Source organism: Leucopleurus acutus (genome assembly GCF_964270905.1).
Source record: "Leucopleurus acutus genome assembly, chromosome: 7".
Lineage (NCBI taxonomy): Eukaryota > Metazoa > Chordata > Mammalia > Artiodactyla > Delphinidae > Leucopleurus > Leucopleurus acutus.
Window position 1 is genome coordinate 106,545,371 of NC_139150.1, and position 21,661 is coordinate 106,567,031.

The window sequence follows — 21,661 nt, forward strand, 5'->3', positions numbered from 1 at the left end:
CAACAGGGTGGGACTAGGCTGAGTATCTTAGTCTACTCTGGCTGCTATAACAAAAATACCACAGACTGGTGGCTTATAAACTATGGAAATGTATTTCTCACAGTTCTGGAGGCTGGGAAGTACAAGATCTAGGTGCTGGCAGATTCAGTGTCTGGTAAGGGCCCACTTCCTGGTTCATAGGCAGTCTTTTGTCCTCACGTGGTAGAAGGGGCAAGGGAGTGCTCTGTGGTCTCTTTCACAAGGGCACTAATCCCATTATTGAGGGCTCCACCCTCATGACCTAAGAACCTCTCAGAGGCCCCACCTCCTAATACCATCACACTGGGGGTTAGGATTTCAACATACGAATTTTGGTGGTGGGGGGACACAAACATTCAGTCTATAGAAATGAGGCAAGGGAGGTCCCTAGGATGCAGAGCTTAAGGAGGCACCCACTCTCAAGGCTGTTCCTGCACTTGTGCCACCTAGAGAGTTGTGCCACCTTAAAGGTTGTGCCACCTCAGTTTGCCTCACCCTAGGCGCCTTGCTTCCTCACCTAGTTCTGGCCCTGAGGGTCTACCTAGAGAGAGCCCTGCTAAAGGAGGACCCAGGGATTCAATCACCTGGAAATGAAGAAATCAAAGGTAGTCTGTGGTGTCAAGCTTAGATTATCAGGAGAATAACATAGCAGATAACAAGAGATAACGACAGGATATCAAAGTGGAAACATGCAACCAGCACTTAGAATACAAGTGGATCTCATGACTGATCAAGACTAGGGATGCTGACTTGGGGGTCATGGGAACGGATGCTTCAGTGGTCCAGTGGTTAAGACTTTGCCTTCTAATGCAGGGGGTGTGGGTTCGATCCTTGGTTGGGGAGGGAGCTAAGATCCCACATGCCTCGTGGCCAAAAAGCCAAAACATAAAATAGAAGCAATATTGTAAAAAATTCAATAAAAACTTTAAAAATGGTCCACATTAAAAAAAAAAAAAGATATTAGGTCACTTTCTCAATTCTCACTGACTGAAATGTCAGTAAATGTTCCTTGTTTAAAAAAAAAAAAGCAATGGAATAATTGCTTATTCCATTCTGAGAGCAGAAGGCTGAGGGTCTCCCACAGGTAGGCTAAGGTTTGCCCAAAGGAAAACAGCTTTGCACATGGCTCTTCAAAAGACGGCAATAATGTTCACAATAAAGTTACTCCATAAAACTTGACAGTGAGTGCCAACACAGGGAACACTAAGTGTTTAACACCTTTTATACTGTTACTGAGTGTTTCCTATAATCAATAAAATACTGTTATATAAGCAATTTCCTATAATTGCTACCAAAGTTTACAATTACAGTTGAGTCCTGAGCAACTGGATAACTTATAGTTGGGCCCCCATATATGTGGTTCCTCTGTATCCGAGGTTACACACCTGCACATTCAACCAACCAGGATCATGTAGTACTGTAGTATTTACTATTAAAAAAAATCCGGGCTTCCCTGGTGGCGCAGTGGTTGGGAGTCCGTCTGCTGATATAGGGGACACGGGTTCGTGCTCCGGTCCATGAAGATCCCACATACTGCGAAGCGGCTGGGCCTGTGAGCCATGGCCGCTGGGCCTGCGTGTCTGGAGCCGTGCTCCGCGACGGGAGAGGCCACAGCAGTGAGAGTCCCGCGTACCACAAAAAAAAAAATCCATGGATAAGTGGACCCAGGCAATTCAAACGCATGTTGTTCAAGGGTCAACCGTATAAACAATTTTGTTAGTAGTTCCCCTCTGATCAAACTGAGCCCAGAATATAGAACTAGCTTAAAGATTGTGCAAGTCGTCTGATTTTCTAAGCTACATATTCAGTAAAGGGAAAGCACACATTTAACTGAGCACCAGCTATGATCCAGGCAGTATTCCAGGCCCTGACATGTGCACCATCTCATTTAGTTTAATGACAGCCATTAGCACTTTTTCATATCTTTGGGTCAATTATAAATTAAAACGCATTGAGGGGAATTTCCTGGCAGTCCAGTGGATAGGACTCTGTGCTTTCACTGCCATGGCCCGGGTTCGATCGCTGGTCAGGGAACTAAGATCCTGCAAGCTGCTCTGTGCGGCCATAAAACCCCCAAAACCAACCAACCAACCAAACAAACAAAAAACCCATTGAGGAGAAACCAATCCCTGGGAAGGCGACAGTTAATTTCAAGCCACCTGATCCCTGAATGAGGAACTGAGGTTTCAACACCTTGACTTGGCCTTTTAGGGAATGAAGTTCTGCTCTGCGTTTGAGACGACTCATTATACAGCAGCGAGGGGTGGAATGGCACAATCTACACGCAAGTGTGTCTGGGGAGAGGCAGACTCCTGGAGCCAGACGATGTCTTTATCAACGCCAACAGCATACGGATCACCCAGCCACTTGCAGCTCAGTTAAACAACAGTGGGATGGCAGAATCTTGGACAGACTCCACCAACGGACCCCAGGGTCACCCAGGAGAACTCCTGCCTTCCCACTGTCTCCCTAAATCCTAAGCAGGTACATGATCTTGCGGGTCCCCTTACCGGTAACGGCTGGCCTCGGAGAAGTCAGAAATCTGAGGACAGGAGACTTCACCTTCCTGCCAGGAAGGTGGTCTAGGTCTGATCCAAAGCCACACTGAACATAACACTTTCCCAAAAGCTAATATTGCTATTGGCTCAGAAGCGCGACTTGCTTACAAGCAATCTGAGGCCTTCATCTTTGCTCGTTCCCGGATGCATACTTGGTGGCGTCTGCCTTGGAAATTGGCTTCCCACTCAGCTGATTGAGTTACATCTCTTGTGGCTGTGCTCTCCTGGGTGATTTTCCTTTAAAAAGGCTTCTGACTGTGGCAAAATACATATAACACAAATTGACTATTTTAACGCTTTTTTAAGGTTACAGTTCAACGGCATTAAGTACCCAAAAAAATTTTTAAGGGGTTTTATATCCTGAGCCTTAAGAATATTTAACCACCTTTGTTCTGCCTAGTACCAAAAATGCTGCTCTTAAGAGCTCAAAGTCATTCCAGAACCAAAGAGTCCTGCCATCAGAAGGAAATTTTTTTGTTTTTTTGACATCTATGCCGTCCCGAGAGGGAAATTCCACTTTGTTTTTGGAATTATATAAAGTATTTATAGAGGAACCATTGATTCTCTACATCTGTTAATAATCTCTCATCTATGAAAACGGCTTTATTTTTAGATTTAATATGTTCATCAATTGCAACAACAAAAAATGAGCCATAATGTAAACTGTGGATTTGAGTTAATAATAATGTATCGATATTGGTTCATCAATTGTAATAAATGTACCACACCAATGCATGGTAAACTCTGTGTGCGTGTGTGTGTGTGTGTGTGTGTGTGTGTGTGTGTGTCAGGGGGTAATATGGGAACTCTTTGTACTTTGTGCTCAATTTTTCTGTAAATCTAACACTGCTCTAAAAATAGGCTATTGATTAAAGACATAACTGAATTAATTCCTAAAATAAGTCTTTCCAAATCCTCCTTTCTCTTTTTTTTTTTTTTTTTGGCCACTCCCCGCAGCTTGTGGGATCTTAGTTCCCAAACCAGGGATTGAACCCGGGCCTTCGGCAGCGAGAGTGCAGAGTTCTAACCACTGGACCACAGCGGAATTCCCTCCAAATCCTCTTTGACATACGCTGTCATCCTTAACAGTTTCCAGCTGTGCCCCACCAGGAATAGTCCGCCTCTGGCCTTCCTATCTTAACTAAGAGGGAAAGGAAATATTCATAAATACTACATTGCTTAATAAAAACCTACTTCCAGCATTAAACTTTCCCTTTCCAAACTGACATTCTCTTTCTCTCCCATTTATTTCTGCTTTAACCTAGTCCATATTTCACCCTCCTCTCTGAGGTCTCATTCACTCATGCTGGGATCAGTCACCATTCTCTCTACGGCACAGGCTTTTCTGTGATGATATTTATTATCCCTCCCCTCTTTGAAGGAAGGAGTAGTGGTTTCCTGTTTATAAAAGTTTTTTTTTCTTTTAATACGTTTTTAAGTTGATATGTTGTATTTTCATTTTTATTCAGTTCAAGAAATTTTCTTTTTCTTTGTTTTGGCCACGTGGCGTGCAGGATCTTAGTTCCCCGACAAGGAATCGCACCCATACCCCATGCAGTGGAAGAGTGGAGTCTTAACCCCTGGACCCACAGGGAAGTCCCTATAGAAGTTCTTTTTTTGTGTGTGTGCGGTACGTGGGCCTCTCACTGCTGTGGCCTCTCCCGTTGCGGAGCACAGGCTCCGGACGCGCAGGCTCAGCGGCCATGGCTCACGGGCCCAGCCGCTCCGCGGCATGTGGGATCTTCCCGGACCCCGGCACGAACCCATATCCCCTGCATCGGCAGGCGGACTCTCAACCACTGCGCCTCCAGGGAAGCCCCCCTATAGAAGTTCTTAATCCCTTCCTCTCTACATTCTTGACTTTCTGATTCCCCAAATCCTTACAACTGGGTTTTAAGAGACTCCTGTATTGATTTCTCCCATTTTCCACTTTGAAAGCAAGCTATTTCCAACAATCTTCCAAACTAGGTGGGGGGGCCTGGGTTCAAAATGAAATGCACCTAGTCAGAGCCAGTGTAGTTGTGGGCCTGAGACAGTAGACACAGGCAGGCCCTCCTGAAGAGGACTCGGGGACTCCAGGGCCAGCAGGGGGCTCACCACACCTACGGGCAGTTAGGTCAGCCTGGGCCAGTGAGGTCCAGGATGCAGGTGAGGTCCGATGTCAGCTAAACCAGGGTCCAAGGTTTCAAACTGGAGGGGCCTTTCAAGACCAAGGAGAATATCCAGGCAAATGTTTATAACCCTCCTTCCAGCCCTGCCCCATCTGAAAGAGAGAGCCCGGTTCCACTGGACGGGAAGGAGATCTTACTATCAGCAGATCCCAGACAAGCAAGTGGAATCTAGAGAAAAGGCCGAAACGGTTTGGTATTTTTCCATTACATCACCTTTCAGGGGTGTAGAGGCAGCCGTTGGTTGGCGTAGAAGGTTTTTCCTGGTTTCAGGGCTCTCCTCTTCAATCTCTGCCTGGATCCTTTCCACCCCCGTCCTCCCCACGGGGTCCCAGCTCCCTCCTGGTACCAAGTGGAACTCCTGAGCTCCGTTCAGGGATCAAAGCAGAATATCTACAAGAGAAATAAACCATTTCCTTGCTATGTTAACCTTTCAGGGCATCATTTGTCATGTTTTTCTTGAGAAAAGATCACATTCCCACCAGGAAGGGAAGAAATAGAGTGAGGACAGAAAACTTTATCTTTGGCTCTGTGCACACTTCAACGAGAACATACCTTTGAATCCTGAGTGGAGGAAGGTTAGGTGCTGTCCTGCCCCCTCCCCACTTCCACACACATGAAGAGCAGGACCCTTTAGGTCCTAAAGAACCAGGATGAATTACAGGAAGGGTGGACCTGACCTACATTCTCTAAAACTTTTCTGTATTTGGCTGAGGGGAGAGCTGCTGCTCTTCAGGTATCTTTGGGCTAAACCGGGGCCAGGGGAAAGGTCAGTCCCTGACACTGATGGGTTAGGTGGGCGGTGGGAAGATCCCAGCTCATCATCATAGCTTGTGTGTTTGTGAGTCAGTCACCCTCCTGGCCAGTGCACAGGGCAATCTAACCCCCCACTTGGACCAATAACTAGGTCGGTATCGTGCCCACGTGTCTGTAGTATTTGATTTTGGGTTTGTCCCCATTCTCATATCTCATACCACCACTTAAATTATGCAGTTCTCATCTGATCCTTAGCTTTTGTTTTCTTTTTTTTTTTGCCTTGCTGCAGCATGCGGGATCTTAGCTCCCCGACCAGGGATCATACCCACACCCCTGGACTTTCCTGGTGGCGCAGCGGTTAAGAATCCGCCTGCTAATGCAGGGGACACGGGTTCCAGCCCTGGTCCGGGAGGATCCCACATGCCACGGAGCAACTAAGCCCGTGCGCCACAACTACTGAGCCCATGTGCCTAGAGCCCATGCTCTGCAACAAGAGAAGCCACTGCAATGAGAAGCCTGAGCACTGCAACGAAGAGTAGCCCGCGCTCGCCGCAACTAGTGAAAGCCTGCGTGCAGCAATGAAGACCCAACGCAGCCAAAAATAAATAAATAAATAAATAAATAAAACCCCCACACCCCCTGCAGTGGAAGCTCGGAGTCTTAACCACTGGACCACCAGGGAAGTCCCTCATCCTTAAATACTAGTCCATGATTATATTTCTTCTGATTCTTTAAATATATAACATACCTATCATTTACTTCCTTGTAAGGATCTTATCTTTCTGATATTTTCCAATCATTCTTCAAGGGACCCTGATTTCTCAAAATTTTATTTCCACCTAGGCAGGAATTTTAAAACAATGCCCTATGTCTAGTTTTCTCTTGTTTTATTGTGACTAACATAGAATGCTAAGTTGTAAACGAGTTCTTCTTTTATCATTTCTAGTCACTCTATTTTCAGTGGCAATTTTGTAGTTGTTTTAGGCTATGTCACCCTACAGGCTGTTAAAATCAAATGGGGTGATATATATGAAAGCACTTTGAAAAGCATAAAGACACTACTCAAAAAGACTCTCATTGGTGTCGTTATTCCAAATGGCCTTTAAAAAGTTGCGGCTTATGGCACAGGGAGATCAGCTCGGTGCTTTGTGATCGCCTGGAGGGGTGGGATAGGGAGGGTGGGAGGGGGGGAGACGCAAGAGGGAAGAGATATGGGAACATATGTATATATATAACTGATGCATTTTGTTGTAAAGCAGAAACTAACACACCACTGTAAACCAATTATACTCCAATAAAGATGTTAAAAATAAATAAATTAAAAAAAAAAGTTGCGGCTTTTTTTTTCAGGACCACACCTACGATTGCTCGGAATTATACAAAACCTAACAAAAAACAACTACTAGAAACAACTATCAGTTTTACTGTTTTTCTTTTCACAAATATAAATTTTTTATTGACATCATTCCAGAAACTTTTTTCTCTTTTTTAAAAAATTTTTATTGGAATATAGTTGATTTACAATGCTGTGTTAGTTTCTGCTGTACAGCAAAGTGAGTCAGTTATACATATATCCACGCTTTTTTAGATTCTTTTCCCATATAGGTCATTACAGAGTATTGAGAAGAGTTTCCTGGCTATACAGTAGGTCCTTATTAATTATCTATTTTATATATAGTCGTGTATATATGTCCATCCCAATCTCCCAATGTATCCCTCCCCCACCCATGTCCCCCCTGGTAACCATAAGTTTGTTTTCTACATCTATGACTCTATTTCTGTTTTGTAAATAAGTTCATTTGTACGATTTACTCTTTTTCTAATGATGATTCCTACATTTTTCATAGGATACTTTTTTATGTTTTATTTCTTTTTCAATCTTTTTCTTTTTAAAGACTTCATTTTTTTAAAAAGAGCAGTTTTAGGTTTATAACAAAATTGAGAGGAAGATACAAAGGTACAAAGATTTCCTATCTACCCTCTGCCCGCACACATGCAAAGCCTCCCCCATTATCAACATCACTCCCTAGAATGGTGCATTTTTACCAAGGATGAACCTATATTAACACATCATAATCAGGACTTCCCTTCTGGCGCAGTGGTTAACAATCTGCCTGCCAAGGCAAGAGACGCAGGTTCGAGCCTTGGTCCGGGAAGATCCTACATGGCGTGGGGCAACTAGGCCTGTGGACCACAACTACCGAGCCTGCAATCTAGAGCCCAGGAGCCACAACTACTGAGACCGTGTGCTACAACTACTGAAGCCTGTCACCTAGAGCCTGTGCTCCGTGACAAGAGAAGCCAACACAATGAGAACCAAAGAGTAGCCCCTGCTCGCCACAACTAGAGAAAGCCTGCGTGCAGCAACGAAGACCCAACACAGCCAAAAATAAATTAAAAAAATTTTTTTAATTAAAAAAAAAAACACATCATAATCACCCAAAGTCCATCGTTTACCTTAGGATTTACTTTTTTTTCTTAAATGTTTTATTTATTTATTTATGTCCCCTGCATTGGCAGGCGGATTCTTAACCACTGTGCCACCAGGGAAGTCCCAGGATTTACTTTTGATGTTTTACTTTCTGTGGGTTTGCACAAAAGTATAATGACACGTATCCATCATTATAGTATCATACAGTATTTGTCTTTCTCTGTCCTCTTGCTATCATAAGGGTTCATGGACTTCCTAGAACAATGGTTAAAATCTTTTGAGGGGGCAGAATACTTTAAAGAACTGAACAAAGAACTATGGTTCTTCTCTCCAGAAAAATACACATGCAAAGTAGATTTCGCAGATAATTTCAGGAGATTCATGTCCCCAAAAGCCCATCCATGAGACCCTTGGTGGTTAAAAACTCCTGCCCTCAAAGAGGTCTGTGGCTCAAAATAAGGCTAAAAAACCATAACAGGGCTTCCCTGGTGGTGCAGTGGTTGAGAGTCCGCCTGCCGATGCAGGGGACGCGGGTTCGTGCCCTGCTCCAGGAAGATCCCACATGCCGTGGAGCGGCTGGGCCCGTGAGCCATGGCTGCTGAGCCTGTGCGTCCAGAGCCTGTGCTCTGCAACGGGAGAGGCCACAACAGTGAGAGGCCCGCGTACTGCAAAAAAAATAAACAAACAAAAAAAACGTAACTGCAAGGTATTCTACAATATCTCTCTCATTTACCAAAAGTTGGACTGTCCCTTGGGAATCATACACTCCTGGATTTGAGTCCTGCTTGCTCCACTGGCTAGCTGTGTGACATGGAGCACGTTCCATAAACTGAACATTGGTCTTCTCATCTGCCAACCGGACATAATAATACCAACCTATTAGGTTAGTATGAATGTTCAATAAGATGTAAGTGCAAAACACCTTGCAAAGTATCTGGCCCGCAGTAAAGGTTCCAAAACTGAACATTCACTCCCTCCTTTCCTTCTTATTACTTATTTCTGCTTTTTATTCCATCTGGTTCTCAGAGATTCTTAGTTGGAAAGGACCTCCAAGGTCATCCACTGAGGACTATCTCCGCATCTCTTTTTAAATGACTGCATAAAGCCCCTCCTTTTCTGTCTACCTTGCTGTGAGCACTGATGCCTCGAGCAGTTCTCAGACTCTTTCTAGATCTCAGTGGAGTGGGCCCAGGAATTGCTCCTCATGGGTGTTGTTCCTATGCTCTTCTTTACCCTCCCAGCTGTGATGTTGACCTGCAATGCACCCTTCATTCCCTCTGATCAAAAGCTTAGTGTTTTCTGACCCTTCTTTGACCCTTGGTCTACACCTACACCTGTCCCCCCGGCTCCAGAAACAGTTCCCTGTGGAGCCCTTCTCTTAGCAGCCACTTGCCTGCCAGTTCTAGATGAATCAGCTCATCTCTACCCTTTAAAAGCCACTCAACCACAACTCCCTTTCTATTCTGAAATGCTTCTTGGAAGTGTCTTCAACTTTCCTCAAAAGAAGCAAGCTATTTTCTCTCCAGAACCTCTTATCTCTCATGGCTTTCTGAAGCTGGCCGGGCAGGTAATCTAATCTTGTAGGAGGTGAGCATGAGAGGAAACCTTAAATCCATAATCCTAGCACTTGCATAAATTTCATAAATGTGAATACATTTTTGGAGAAAATGTAGAATGCCATTTGAGAATGCTGAAGGGGGTATGGGTCTTCTTCAAAAGTTATCTTTCTCAGTGGGTCAATGATGAAATCAAAGAGGAAATCAGAAAATACCTCAAGACAAACGACAAACGACAATGAAAACACAACCCTACAAAATCTATGGGACTCAGCAAAAGCAGTTCTAAGAGGGAAATTCATAGTGATACAGGCCTTCCTCAAGAAACAAGAAAAATCCCAAATAAACAACCTAACTTACCACCTAAAAGAATTAGAAAAAGAAGAACAAACAAAACCCAAAGTCAGCAGAAGGAAGGAAACAATAAATATCAGAGAGGAAATAAATAAAATAGAGATCCAAAAACCAATATAGGGGAAGGATAAATTAGGAGTTTGGGATTAACAGATACACACTACTATATAAAAAATAGATAAACAACAAGGATCTACTGTATAGCACAGGGAACTATATTCAATATCTTATAATAACCTATAATGGAAAATTATATCTGAAAAAGAAATATGTTTCTTTTTCATGTGTATATATATCTGAATCACTTTGCTGTATACCTGAAACTAACACAACATTGCAAATCAACTGTACTTCAACGAAAACAAACAGTAGAAAAGATCAATAAAACCAAGAGCTGTTTTTTTTAAAGGATAAACAAAATTGACAAATGTCTAGCTAGGCTCACCAAGAAGAAAAGTGAAGACCCAAATAAACAAAATAAGAAATGAAAAAGGAGAAATAACAAACTATAGCACAGAAATACAAAAAAAATCAGAAGAAAATACTATGAACAGTTATATGCCAACAGACTAGAAAACCTGTAAGAAATGGATGAGTTTCTAGAAACATAGAGCCTGTCAAAATTGAGTCTAGAAAAAACTCGAACAGACCAATGACTAGAAATGAAATAGAATCTGTAAAAAAAAAAAAAAACCTCCCTGCAAACCAAAGTCCAGGACCAGATGGCTTCACCAGGGAATTCTACCAAACATACAAAGAAGAACTTATACCTATCCTTCTCAAACTCTTCCAAAAGATTGAAGAGGAGGGAACACTTCCAAAGTCATTCTATGAAGCCACCATCATCCTGATACCAAAGCCAGACAAAGACAGTACAAAAAGAGAGAATTACAGGCCAATATCTTTGATGAATATAAATGCAAAAATCCTCAACAAAATATTAGCAAACTGAATCCAACAATACATAAAAAGGATAATACACCATGATCAAGTTGGATTCATTTTAAGGTCACAAGGATGGTTCAACATTCACAAATCAATCAATGTGATACACCACATCAACAAAAGAAAAGACAAAAACCACATGATTATCTCAACAGATACAGAAAAAACAGCTGATGAAATTCAACATCCATTCATAATAAAAACTCTCACCTAAATCTGTATAGAGGGAACATATCTCAACATAATAAAAGCCATTTATGACAAACCCACAGCCAACAAAATACTCACCAGTGAAAAGCTGAAAGCCTTCCCACTAAATTCTAGAACAAGATAAGGATGCCCACTCTCACCACTTCTATTCAGCATAGTGTTGGAAGTCCTAGTCACAGCAATCAGACAAGAAAGAGAAATAAAAGGTATCCAAGCTGGAAGTGAAGAGGTTAAATTGTCATTATATGCAGATACCATGATACTCTATATAGAAAACCCTAAAGACTGCACAGAAAAACTATTAGAACTAATAAATGAATTTAGCAAGGTAGCAGGATACAGGATTGATATACAGATTTCTTTACACTAACAATAAAATATCAGAAAGAGAAAGTAAAAAACAATTCCATTTAAAACTGCATCAAGAAAACATTACCTGGGCTTCCCTGGTGGCGCAGTGGTTGGGAGTCCGCCTGCCGATGCAGAGGACACCGGTTCGCGCCCTGGTCTGGGAGGATCCCACATGCCACGGAGCGGCTGGGCCCGTGGGCCATGGCTGCTGAGCCTGTGCGTCTGGAGCCTGTGCTCCGCAACGGGAGAGGCCACAGCAGTGAGAGGCCCGCGTACCACAAAAAAAAAAAAAAAAAGAAAAAAAGAAAACATTACCTAGGAATAAACCTAACCAAGGAGGTGGCAGACCTATACACGGAGAACTCTAAAACACTGATAAAGGAAATTGAAGATAATTCAAGGAAATGGAAAGATATCCCATGCTCTTGGATTGGAAGAATTAATGTAGTTAAACTGGCCATAGTACCCAAAGCAATCTATAGATTTAATGTGATCCCTATCATATTACCCATGACATTTTCCCACAGAACTAGAACAAATAATCCTAAAATTTATATGGAGCCACAAAAGACCCAGAATTGTCAAAGCAATCTGAGGAAAAAGAACAAAGCAGAACAAAGAACTGGCAGTCCATTGGTTAAGACTGTGCTCCCAATGCAGGGGGCACGGGTTTTGATCCCGAGTCAGGGAACTAAGATCCCACATACCACATGGTGCAGCCAAAAAAAAAAAAAAAAAGAACAAAGCTAGAGCCATAACCCTCCCAGATTTCAGATGATACTACAAAGCTATAGTAATCAAAACAGTGTATTGGCACAAAACCAGATATATAGGTCAATGGAACAGAAGAGAGAGCCCAGAAATAAGCCCACATACCTACGGTCAATTAATCTTCAACAAAGGAGGCAAGAATACAAAAAGGAGAAAAGAGTCTCTTCAGCAAGTGGTGTTGGGAAAGCTAGACAGCCTCATGTAAATCAATGAAATTAGAACACTCAAACCATACACAAAAATAACCTCAACGGTTTAAAGGCCTAAATATAAGACGTGATACCATAAAACTCCTAGAAGGGACCACAGGCAAAAGATTCTTTGACATAAATCGTAGCAATATTTTCTTAGATCAGTCTCACAAGGCAAAGAAAAAAAAAGCAAACGTAAACAAATGGGACCTAATCAAACTTAAAAGCTTTGGCACAGCAAAGGAAACCATCAACAAAATGGAAAGACAACCAACAGAATGGGAGAAAATATTTGTAAACAATGCAACCAACAACGGCTTAATTTCCAAAATATACAAACAGCTTATATAACTCAATATCAAAAAACCAAGTAACCCAATCAAAAAGTGGGCAGAAGACCTAAATAGACATTCCTCCAAAGAAGACAAACAGATGGCCAACAGGCACATAAAAAGATGCTCAGCATCGCTAATTATTAGAAAAATACAAATTAAAACCACAATGAGGTATTACCCCACACCGGTCAGAATGGCTATCATCAAAAAGTCTACAAATAGGACTTCTCTGGTGGCGCAGTGGTTAAGAATCTGCCTGCCAATGCAGGGGACACGGGTTCGAGCCCTGGTCCAGGAAGATCCCACATGCTGCAGAGCAATTAAGCCCGTGCGCCACAACTACTGAGCCTGCGCTCTAGAGCCCGCGTGCAGCAAGTACTGAGCCCATGTGCCTAGGGCCCATGCTCTGCCACAAGAGAAGCCACCACAATGAGAAGCCCGCGCACCACAACGAAGAGTAGCCCCCGCTCACTGCAACTAGAGAAAGCCTGCATGCAGCAATGAAGACCCAACACAGCGAAAAATAAATAAATAAAAGTCTACAAATAATAAATGCTGGAGAGGGTGTGGAGAAAAGGGAACCCGCCTACACTGTTGGTGGGAATGTAAATTGGTGCAGCCACTATGGAGAACAGTATGGAGGTCCCTCAAAAAACTAAAAACAGGATTGCCATATGATCCAGCAATCCCACTCTTGAGCCTATCCTATAACCAGAAAAGATGAAAACGCTAATTCAAAAAGATTCATGCACCCCAATGTTCACTGCAGCTCTATTTACAATAGCCAGGACATGGAAGCAACCTAAGTGTCCATCGACAGATGAATGGATAAAGAAGATGTGGTACGTATATACACTGGAATATTACTCAGTCATAAAAAGAATGAAATAATGCCATTTGCAGCAACACAGATGGACCTAGAGTTTATCATACTAAGTGAAGGAAGTCGGAGAAAGACAAATATTATATGATCTCACTTACATGTGGAATCTAAAAAATAATACAAATGAACTTATTTACAAAACAGAAACAGACTCACAGGCATAGAGAACAGACTTGTGGTTACCAAAGGGGGAAGGCACGGTAGAGGAATAAATTAGGAGTTTGGGATTAACAGATACACACTACTATTTATAAAATAAAGAAGCAACAAAGATTTACTGTATAGCACAGGAAACAATGTTCAATATCCTTTAATAAGCTACAATGCAAAAATAATCTGAAAAAATATATGTATAACTGAATGACTTTACTGTACACCCGAAACTAAGACAATATTGTAAATCAACTATACTTCCATTAAAAAAAGTTATCTTTCTCTTTGAGTGAAAATTCAGTGAGGCCTTGACCAGAGAGATACAAGTCCATTCACCTCGTGCTCTTAGTTTTTTGTTTTGCTTTTTTAATTTATTTCTTGATGTTTTGGCCACACCTGGATACTTAGTTTCCCAACCAGGGATCAAACCTGTGCCCTCTGCAGTGGAAGCACAGAGTCCTAGCCACTGGGCCACCAGGGAATTCCCTCACCTCCTGTCTTAGGACCACACTGTGCCTCATTGGACTCACAGTGGGCTGTTGGCATGAGTCAAACAAAGCCCCAGCTCCCTTATTTCCCTACACGCCTGTGATATGGGCTCTGCTCCTTCAAAGCCCAGCCCTCATATATAGAAAATAACAAAGTCTCTCTCATTCGTTCATTCAAACAACCATCATATACTGAATGTGCCTACTGTGTGTCAGGCACTACAGTAAGTTTCCTACATATGACTGAGTTCCATTCCGAGAGTGCGTCCACAAGTTCAATTTGTTCCTAAGTCCAACAAAGTTAGCCTAGGAACCCAATAACACAATCGGCTATATCTTACTGTACTGTAATAGATTTATAATGCTTTTCACACAAATAATACATAAAAAACAAACACGAAAAATAAAGAAAACATTTTTAATCTTACAGTACAGTACCTTGAAAAGTACAGTAGTACCGGCTACATCACTGCTGATTTTACTCTTGCTTCTGGACATCCTGGATTTGAAATAAAGATACTGTACTATTGTACTCTGTACAGTACTATACAGTAAAGTACACAAAAGCACAACCACTTGTAGAGGATGCATGCACATGATAGTATATGCCAGTCATGGGAACCAACTTACATGATTGGATGTGCGAATGCACATTCGCATCTTTGTTTTTTTAAAAAACATATTACTTATTTATTTGTCTGCATCTAGTCTTAGTTGCGGTATGCGGGCTTCTCTAGTTGCAGTGCATGGGCTTCTCTCTAGTTGTGGCGCGTGGACTCCAGAACGCTCAGGCTCTCTAGCTGTGATGCGTGGGCTCTAGAGCTCGCGGGCTCAGTAGTTGAGGCATGCAGGCTTAGTTGCTGTGCTGCATGTGGGATCTTAGTTCCTGACCAGGGATCGAACCTGAGTCCCCTGCCTTGGGAGGCGGATTCTTAACCACTGGACCACCAGGGAAGTCCCTCGTTCGCATCTTTGAAAGTTTGCAACTTGAAGGTTCGTATGTAGGGGCCATCGCAGAGAACATATGGTCACCAACAAATCAACACACAATGCAATTCTGGTATGAAGGAAAATAAAGCAAGGCTCTAGGATGGAGGCTGAGGGGGATGAGCTATGTCAGAGGAGGTGGTAAAGAGCAGCCACTCTGAGGAGGGGATCTGGGAGTGCAGATGTGAAAGAAGCGAGGGCTCGAGCCAGGTGCAAATCTGGGCTGTTAGGGTACCAGGCAGAAAAGAGGGCAAAGGCAAAGGCTCCAGAGGGAATGTTCTTGGGAAGCTCAGGGAACAATAAAGAGGTCATGGAAGTAGGAGTGTTGAGTGAGGTCACTTCTGCCGTGAAGGGCGTCTGCCGTTGCGTGTGGAAGAGAGGCTACAGGTGGGGCTGGGAGCCCTTTTATGAGCCCTCGTGGGAAGCAGCCCAGGACAGTGACAGGGGCCATGGTAAGAGGTAGTCACCTTTAGGATCTATTTTGAAAGTAGAGCTACTACGCCTTAATGATGAATTAGATCTGGGATGAAAGAGAGGCTTCAAGGGGGACTCTTGGCTTAAAAACAATTTTTTTTTATTGTGGTAAAATAAACAGCAAAATTTACCATTTAAACCGTTTTAAAATGTGTAGTTGAGTGCAGTTAAGTACTTTCACATTGTTGTGCAACCATCATCACCATCCATCTCCAGAACTTTCTTATCTTCCCAAACTGAGACTCTGTCCCCATTCATCAACTTCCCATTCCCCACCCCCAGCCCCTGGCACCCACCATTCTACCCTCTGTCTCTGTGAATTTGACTATGATGGGTACCTCATGTAAGTGGAATTCTACAGCATTTGTCCTTCTGGCTTGCTTCACTTAGCATAATGTCGTCCCGCTTCACCGAATTTGTAGTTCTTCTGGGTTTTGGTTTAGCAACTTAGAGATACCATTTGCTGAGAATTGGAACTCGAAGTGAACAGCTTTTCTACTCAGTGGGCGGTGAGCGCCCCCTTGAGGTCAGAGGCTGACAGTTCATCCTTATATTTCCAAGGGCCAGGTATCAACACATAGCAAGTGCTCTGTAAAATGATTGTTGAATGAAATGTACTTGTTCATTATATTTTGGCTTTTTAAATGGGGGTAGACAGGACTTCCCTGGTGCAGTGGTTAAGAATCCACCTGAAAATGCAGGAGACAAGGGTTCCAGCCCTGATCTGGGAAGATCTCACATGCCGCAGAGCAAATAAGCCCGTGCGCCACAACTACTGAGCCTGCGCTCTAGAGCTCGCGAGTCACAACTACTGAGTCCGCGTGCCACAACTACTGAAACCCGCACGACTAGAGCCTGTGCTCCACAACAAAGAGAAGCCACCGCAATGACAAGCCTGTGCGCCGCAATGAAGAGTAGCCCATTCTCGCCGCAACTAGAAAAAGCCTGTGCACAGCAACGAAGACCCAACGCAGCGCCCCCCCCCCAAAAAAAGCAGGGTCTTTACAAAATAAATAAATAAATGGGGTAGACAAAGATGATCCTGAATGTGTGGATCTAGGAAGAAAAGTAGATAAAATTATGAACTTTCGACAAGGATTGAGAAGAATTTCTTCTCCTTAAAATGCAAGGTCATGGAGAGTCGTGAACAAGTATAGAGTATTTAATACATTCACCTGCAGTGACCGTCTCAAAATACAGCACAGAGAGGCACTTCAAGCAAAGCTCCTGGCAACTTGAACTGTAAACGTTCTACAGGATTTTCTTCTAGAAGCAGTTCCATTCCTATTGCAAGAAGACTTCCATATCTGTGAAGTTACCCTGTGAAAAGGTAGGATGCCATGGGGAGCATGGTGAAACTTGTTGAAATATTTGCTACTTCTTGTAGGGAGATTCCAAGGATTAAAAACTGAAAGCATGGGGCTTCCCTGGTGGCGCAGTGGTTGAGAGTCCGCCTGCCGATGCAGGGGACACGGGTTCGTGCCCCGGCCCGGGAAGATCCCACATGCCGCAGAGCCGCTGGGCCCGTGAGCCATGGCCACTGAGCCTGCGCGTCCGGAGCCTGTGCTCCGCAACAGGAGAGGCCACAACAGTGAGAGGCCCGCGTACCGCAAAACAAAACAAAACAAAAAAATTGAAAGCACACATGACGATTTTCTTCTGAAAACGTTGCCAATCCTGATACGATTAAAACGATCCAGAATACTCTGTTCTCTCATTGACAGGGATGAAAAGAGAGGGAACCACGGCAAGCAGCACGTTCAAGCACACTGAATGAGTGTTTTTCTTTTCTCATCCTGTGTAACTGATGAGACAGTATTTCTGATGCTGCTGTTACGTCTAACGTGTTAATGAGAAATTTGAAGTTACTGGCGATCTTCATCTTTGCCATCTTCAGCTCCAACTACAGATGCTGACACTTTTAATTGCTCAAGGGATGTTTTGGAAAAAATTGGGTTAAGAAAAAGTGTAGTGAATTCCTATGAACAGCATTTGTATTCATGGATCTCTCTGCCCTTTCCTGCCATTAATTTTTTATGGTCTTTTCTGGCTATTTTCTTTCCTCTTTTGGGTTAAAAAGAAACAAACAAAAAAACTCTTTCTAAGGTGGTATAGAACAATGTGTATGATAATATTTTTATACAAATACAAAAATTAGTACACGTAAATAAACTGGCATGCATGAGTGCTATTTTCTAGGAAGACACCAGAGGTGCTTGGCAGAGAAAAAAAGTTTGCTTTTTATTTTATCTTGTAGGTTTTTTCCTTTCTTTCTTTTTTTTTTTTTTTTTACTATATGCATATATTTTATTTTTGGTCAACATTTTTGGGTGATGGGATTCTGAGTCTTTTAAAATGCTTTTCTGTATTCAAAGGTTTATTTACACACATACACACACACCCGCAGCTGGGGCAGTTCCCGGCCTCCCTGTTCTCTCTGTCTCTGTCTCTCCTCACCTGTGACTCGTCTGTCCCTCCTCTTGCCTGCAGGCGTCACAATAGTCTTTTTTTTTTTTTTTTTTTTTTTGCGGTACGGGGGCCTCTCACTGTTGTGGCCTCTCCTGTTGTGGAGCACAGGCTCCGGACGCACAGGCTCAGCGGCCATGGCTCACGGGCCCAGCGGCTCTGCGGCATGTGGGATCTTCCCAGACCGGGGCACGAACCCGCGTCCCCTGCATTGGCAGGCGGACTCTCAACCACTGCGCCACCAGGGAAGCCCCCCCCTTTTTTTTTTGGTTGTTGTCCATACTTGTTGTAGAACTGTGAAACGTGAAGTGAAAATGTGCCAGAAATGACTCAGCAAATTGTTCTCTTGCTGCTGCTAAATTTTATACATATTCTCACCAGTCCACACCCCAGACAGGCCAGAGAAGTCATGATAATGAAGAGGGATTATCAGATGAAGCCGCTGGCCCCTGCCTTGCAGGGTCTCCCAGTCCTTTGAGAGAGATGGGTAAGGTTCCTCAGAAGATGAATTACCATATGGCCCAGCAATTCCACTTCTGGGTCTGTACCCAAAAGAAGAGAAAGCAGGGACCCAGACAGATAGTTATACACCCATGTTTGTAGTAGCATTATTCACAACAACCAAAAGCAACCCATGTGTCCACTGACAGATGAAAGGATAAACGAAATGTGGTCTAAATGTTCAATGGAATATTATTCAGCCTTAGAAAGGAAGGAAATTCTGACACAGGCTACAACATGGATGAAACTTGAGGACATTATGTTAAATAAAATAAGCCAGACACACACATGAAAAGATGCTCAACGTTGCTAATTATTAGAGAAATGCAAATCAAAACTATACTGAGGTATCACCTCACACTGGTCAGAATGGCCAACATCAGAAAGTCTACAAATAACAAGTGCTGGAGAGGGTGTGGAGAAAAGGGAACCCTCCTACACTGTTGGTGGGAATGTAAATTTGTGCAGCCACTATGGAGAACACGTATGGAGCTTCCTTAAAAAACTAAAAATAGAGCTACCATATGATCCTGCAATTCCACTCCTGGGCATATATCTGGAGAAAAACATAAATTGAAAAGATACAAGCACCCCAGTGTTCACAGCAGCACTATTTACAATAGCCAAGACATGGAAGCAACCTAAGTGTCCATCAACAGATGAATGGATAAAGAAGAAGTGGGGGGGGCTTCCCTGGTGGCACAGTGGTTGAGAGTCCGCCTGCGGAGGCAGGGGACACGGGTTCATGTCCCGGTCTGGGAAGATCCCACATGCCGCAGAGCGGCTGGGCCCGTGAGCCATGGCTGCTGAGCCTGCGTGTCCGGAGCCTGTGCTCCGCGACAGGAGAGGCCACAGCAGTGAGAGGCCCGCGTATCGCAAAAAAAAAAAGAAGAAGTGGTACATATATACAATGGAATATTAGTAACAAAAAGGAATGAACTAATGCCATTTGCAGCAACATGGATGGACTTAGAGATTATCATACTAAGTGAAATAACCCAGACAGAGAAAGTCAAATACCATATGATTTTGCTTACACATGGAATCTAAAAAAAATGATACAAATGAACTTATTTACAAAACAGAAATAGACTCACAGACATAGAAAACAAATTTATGCTTACCAAAGCGGGGGAAGGATAAATTAGGAGTTTGGGATTAAAATATACACACTAATATATATTTAAAATAGATAACTAACAAGGACCTACTCTATAGCACAGGGAAATGTACTCAATATCTTGTAATAACCTACAAGGGAAAATAATCTGAAAAAGAAAAAAATATATATAAATGAATCACTTTGCTGTACATCTGAAACTAACACAACATTGTCAATCAACTATATGTCAATAAATTTTTTTAAAAAATACATGATAAATTATATTGATTTAAAAATGTTAAACCATCCTTGAATTCCTAGAATAAAATCCATTTAGCTATGAAGAAAAAAGAAAAATCCAGGCACAAAAGGACTAATACTGTATGATTCCACTCACAGTAGTCAAATTCATAGAGATGGAAAGTAGAATAGGGGTTGGCAGGGATGGGGGGGCAGTGGAGAGAGGGGAGTGGGAGCTGTTATTTAATGGGGACAGAGTCTCAGTTGGGAAAGATGAAAAAGTTCTGGAGATGGATGGTGGTGACGGTTGTAGTTTGGTTAGTGAATACGTGGTTCAATAAAGTTCTTGGTGAAAATGAGAAATGTGACTTTTATTTTTACTTAAAACCGAATGAACTTTTGGGCCAACCCAATACAACAGTGTCACTGAACTATTAGTGTCCCTGAACTGCACACTTAAAAATGGTTGAAAGAATAAATTTCATGTTATGTATATATTTGACCATGGTTTTAAAAGAGAGGAGAGAGAGAGAGAAGTTACAAACAAGATCAGTGTGCTGGTTTGGAACAAGCACAAGACACTTTAGCCAGTGAGGGGGAGAAGCACTTAATTCTGCCCGAAGCTGCTGAGGCTTCTCAGAAACAGTTAATTCTTCACCACGTGGGGAATTCTTTCCTCAATCTACCTTCTTCTCATCCCATCAGTTTTATAGGGCCATGCACTTTGGAAAGTTCCCCGTGTGTGATCCTTCCTGAATTCAAGGGATCACCAGGCAGCTATAAAGGGCCCTGGTACCTGAGTCTCATTCCCAGAGATTCAGATGTATTGGTTTGGAGTGCGGCCTGGCATTAGGGAGTTTTGATACCCCTCTGGTACCGGTGATGTGCAGCTAGAGTTGAGAAGCACAGGTTCAGGCCAGGATTCCACAAAGACCTCCTGCCCGCAGACAGTCTCCCTGCCTCTCCCTCCCTTGCTTCCCATCTGCCTGGTCTTTGCAGCCTGAGGCATTATCCTGAAATGATTGGGCCCATGAGTTTCCCAGAAGTCGGCCACCTGTGGCAAGTGGAACAATTCTGACCCATGGCCAAATTCTGCCTACTGCATGCTTTTTAAGTCATAGGAAAATATACATAAAATTGACCATTTAAATGCACATTTTACTGGCATTAAGTACCTTCACATTGTTCTGTAACTGTCACCACCATCCATCTCCAGAACTTTTCATCTTCTCAGACTGAAACTCTGTCCCCATTAAACACTAACTCCCCATTCCTCCCAGCCCCTGGCAACCATAGCTCTACTTTCTGTCTCTATGACTCTGACTACTCTAGGACTTCATATAAGTGAATCCTACAGTATTTGTCCTTTTGTAACTGGCTTATTTCACTTAACATAATGTCCTCAATATTCATCCATGCTGTAACTTGTGTCAGAATTTCCTTTTTTAAGACTGAATAATATTCCACTGTATGTACAGATCACATTTCGTTTATCCGTTAATCAGTGGATGGACTGGGTTGTTCCTGCCTTTTGGCTATTGTGAAAAATGGTAAAAAGTTTCTCTGGGTATGCAAATATCTGTTTGATTTCCTGCTTCACTTTGTTTCAGTATACACCCTGATGAGGAATTACTGGATCATAAGGTAACTCTATTTTTTTTTTTTTGGCTGTGCTGCACAGCTTGTGGGATTCCCTGATCAGGAATTGAACGTGGGCCACGTC